At 48.5% G+C, this 4528-nt stretch overlaps 1 non-coding gene across 1 annotated transcript; it reads right to left on the bottom strand.

The window, feature by feature from the left end:
* Positions 1-560: 560 nt before the first annotated feature.
* LOC115893336 lies at positions 561-666 on the bottom strand. Its single transcript, XR_004053352.1, has one exon. It is a non-coding gene; the product is annotated as a U6 spliceosomal RNA (small nuclear RNA).
* Positions 667-4528: the final 3862 nt, after the last annotated feature.

Consider the following 4528-nt stretch of genomic DNA (forward strand, 5'->3'; position numbering starts at 1 on the left):
AGCAGAGGACCCAAGCTCCAGCGCCTGGATGTGCTACTCACCGCTCTCGAGTGTGGTAGAGGCGCTGTCCTGGCTACTGGCGCAGTGGGGCCGAGGCGGCGGGAGTCTCTGTCCCCCTTTTATAGCCGCTGAAGAGGATGAGAGAACGAAGCCAGCACCCCCAGGTGCCCTCCCCCAAGCCAGCCTGTCTCCCTCAAAGGGCGGCATCAGGAGCAAGCCTGTGTCTTTTCTCGTTCCTTTATTTTAAAAAAAACTCTCATCAGCGACGCGATTTGTTCCTTCCTGGGTTATATAATTTCATTTGGACCAAGTGGTTTTAAAACACATTAGCTTCCCTTCTTTGCGCTCGCCTTCGGGCAGACTACAGAGTCAAGTGTCCGCTGGGCCTCACAGATGAGGCTCCTGGGCTCCTTCCAGTCCTCTCTCCCTGCCTTTAAATCACCACGTTCAAGGGAAAGGTGAGAAGGGACAGTCACCAAAGCCCAACACTGCAGCTTTGTATCTCTGTGATCTTCTCGGTCCTCGTTCGTTCACCTGCCTGACTGTCCTAACTGCATTTGTCGTATGCACACCATATCTTCCTCATTCTGTAACTTACACGCAGGGGCCATGCTAATCTTCTCTGCATCGTTCCAATCTTAGTATATGTGCTTCGGAAGTGGGCGCTCTATAACTTACAATAGGTGGTTTCTAGACTTTTAGGTCTTCATAATGTTTAACATAAACAAGTTTATTATTCTCATAAGACAGGTTTATTTTTATTATAAAAGAAATGAATGTATTTTTATTATTAAAGCAGCTCATATACATTTGGAAAAAAAATTAGTGCATACAACTAAATAGAAAAAATAGCACTGATCATGTTAAAGAAGCCTCCCGCGGCCGGGAGTGGTGGCTCATGCCTGTAATCCCAGCACAGTGGGAGACCAAGGCGGGTGGATCATGAGGTCAGGACTTTGAGAGCAGCCTAACCAACATGGTGAAACTCTGTCTCTACTAAAAATGCAAAAATCGGTCGGGCATGGTGGCACGTGCCTGTAATCCCAGCTACTCAGGAGGCTGAGGCAGGAGAATCACTTGAACCCCCAGGAGGTGGAAGTTGGAGTGAGCTGAGATTGTGCCACTGCACTGCAGCCTGGGCGACAGAGCAAGACTCAGAAAAAAAGGCTCTTGCTTCTACATTTGATGCACTTTCTTCTAGTGAGCTTCCCATATATTTTCTGGGTAGATTGATCACATTTATACATGTTGAATTTCATTCTTTTCACTTAACACTATAACAATCACATCAAGATGCTAAAAATCTGTAAGTTTGTGCCATTTTCAGTAACTGTGCGATGTTCTACCATTTAACATGGACCTAAATCATTCATGTTCTGAATAATTATAGGTTATACTCATGACCACTTATATGCAGTTGAGTACAATCTTTTTAAGCAACATTTCTGGAGAGGAAACTTGGCACGTGCTTCCTGTGGATTGGTGCAGATGGTCAATGTGCCACTTCTGTCCTTTAGGAAAAGTTTCTGGGCAATTCTTTCCCCTTCAGGGAACAGGACATAGTCAACTTCTTCCTTGTTACATGGTTGCTTTATCCCAGTGACACAGGTTTGTGGCTGGTGGGCTCCCTGGGAGCTCTGGAGTCCAGGGGTGGCTGGTGGCGGGAAGTAGGGTAAGAAGCATGAGAAGGGTGATGGGCTGGGGCACGCAGCTCCCCAGCTTGGGCTGCTGATTCGAGTGACTTGGAAGCCTTAAAAACTTCCCAATGCCTGGAATGAATTCCTTCAGAATTCCTGGGGTAGCTCAGACATCAGTGATGATGAAAAGCTCCCCACCCATAGTTTTTACCCATAGTTTTTGCAAATGTAGGTTGAGTATCCCAAATCCAAAAACCCCCAATCTGAAACTTTTTGAGTGCTGAGGTGATGCTCAAAGGAAATGTTCACTGAAGCATTTTGGATTTTAAATTTGGGATGCTCAACTCGTGAGTATAGTGCAAATATTTCAAAATCTTCCCCCCCAAACCCTCAAATTCCCAAACTGTTCTGGTCCAAAGTACTTTAGATAAGGGAACTCGACCTGTAGTGGTGATGGTGATGGTTAAGAATCACCGTCTTGGAGGTGAGTTTTCTGTCCAGTGCTAGGCCTGCCTGGAGCAACAGAAACTGAGACTCCAGGACCTGGGGGCAGCTTCCTGGGCATCCACCACTGGAGTGTGTGTGTGTGTGGGTGTGTGTGTGTGTGTAAAGCAGCTCTGTCACAGTGTGGCACTGGCATCTTGCCACTTTGGGAGTCCACCAGTGGGAGGCAGCAGGTGGGCTGGGCGGTAGCACAGGATCAATCCTGCTTACGCCACCTCCATGTGGAAACCGATGGCGTCCATCAGAGGCCTCAGAACTGCTGAGAGGCTGTTCTGAGAACTCTGACTGGCTGGAGATGCTGTGACAGCAAGTGAGGTGTGGGCTGCCCTTGCAATAATGTCACAGGACTGCAGGCCTGGCCTGGGGCTCTCAGGCTGCACATGGCTTCAGTGTCCTTTGAGAAATGAATCCCACAGATGGGGTTTGACCATAGACAGGCAATCAGGGAGCTTCTCCCCGTTCCCTATTTAACTGGGTCATGGGCCTCAGGACAGGCAGAGCCAAGCACTCTTGGTCCAGCTTCTGTTGGTCAGTATTTCATCCAGAACGTGATGTGGCCACTTGAGTTGTGACACATACAAACTAGAACCTGTGCAGGAAAGTCGCCTCCCTGGGGAAAGTACAACTGCCTGCCATGCTACCCTCCTGGAGGCCACAGGAATAATGAGAACAAAGACGCTGACTGCCACACCTTCCAGTCCTAATTTTCTAAGCTACTTATTTATTTATTTATTATTTTATTTTATTTTATTTTTTTGAGACAGAGTCTAGCTCTGTCGCCCAGGCTGGAGTGCAGTGGCGCGATCTCGGCTCACTGCAACCTCCACTTCCCAGGTTCAAGTGATTCTCCTGTCTCAGCCTCCTAAGTTGCTGGGACTACAGGCATCCACCACCACGTCTGGCTAATTTTTGTATTTTTAGTAGAGATGGGTTTTCACCATGTTGGCCAGGCTGGTCTGCAACTCCTGACCTCAAATGCAACTCCTGCAACTCCTGCAACTCCTGACCTCAACTCCACCTCGGCCTCCCAAGGTGCTGGGATGACAGGCATAAGCCACTGTGCCCGGCCAGCTATTGATTAATTCTCGTGTGCCTTTCTTCATTGAATGAAGTGGTCACAGTGGTTTTCTCATTTACTCTGTTAACACAGTGGACGACAAGAATAGATTTTCTTTTTCTACCATTAAATAATTCCTGACTCTTTTGGGATGAACCTTACCTTGTTAAGATACAATAGGTTTTCTAATAGATTCCGGGATTTGTTTCATTAATACTTTATTTAGAATAGATCTTTTAGGTTGTGCTCAGTGGTTCACACCTGTAATACAAGCACATTTCTGGGAGGCTGAGGTGGGAAAATTGCTTGAAGCCAGGAGACTGAGACTAGCCTGAGCAACATAGCGACACCCTATCTCTACAAAAAAGAAAACTTAATGTATGGAATAAAAATGTTAAAATACGTTGCCTTTACTTCTCCTTCCTCACATTGCATTCAGTAGGAAGGTCTTATCAGCCTTATGAAAGAGGAGCCATGCTTCCCCTTTTTCCTGTCCTCTGGAAGAGATCTGATAAAGACAAGAATTCCAGAGCTATCTGGGAGACATATGCGGTAGGGCTTGGGCTGAGGTGAGGGACAGAAAAGGAGTGAGCTGGGAGGTCATGGGCTGGGGGTTTCCAGACTGAGGGCTGGGGGGCTAAGATGGGAACTTTGGGGATGGGGAAATGCTGAGGTCAGTCATGGGCAGGTGTTTGAGAAGCCCTAGAGGGTGGCCAGGTGGCTGCTCGCTGGGCCTGGAACCCTTTATTTCTTTATTTGCTTGCATTTGAGACCCCAAAGAAGCCCAGAGCTCTTTAATGAGGTCTCAGCCGTAAACCTGAACATGGGTGCGGCCAGAGGACAGGTGGCTGTGAATAGCCCGGGAAAAGTGGGCACACCTGAGAGAAGGTAAGACGAGGACAGGTGCCGCGGGGGGTGGACAGAGAAAAAGGACTCAGTGAATGACCCCGAGAAAGTACTAGGGAGGAGGGTCTTGCGGGGAGAAGCGGGGAGAAGTGAAGGAGGCAGAGTGGCCCCACAGCAAAGAAGGGATCGTCCGAGTCAGGGACTGTATCACGGCGCCCACCTGCCAGCTCCTTTGCTTGTGGTCTGTAGGTATGTTCCAAATCCAATCTTGAACACAGGACTGGCAAACTTCTTCCATAACGGGCCAGATAGTAAACGTGCCCAGCTTTGTGGGCCATAGGATCTTGGTGGCAGCCGGCCAAATCTGCTGTTGTAGCAGAAAAGCAGCCATGGGGAAAAGGCAGATGGCTGGGCTCCCACGAAACCTCACTTAGGAAGACAGGCCATAGCTGGCTTTGGCCCAGCGTGCCGTTTGCTGCCCTGA

Source organism: Rhinopithecus roxellana, chromosome 14, assembly GCF_007565055.1.
Source record: "Rhinopithecus roxellana isolate Shanxi Qingling chromosome 14, ASM756505v1, whole genome shotgun sequence".
NCBI classification, from domain to species: Eukaryota; Metazoa; Chordata; class Mammalia; order Primates; family Cercopithecidae; genus Rhinopithecus; species Rhinopithecus roxellana.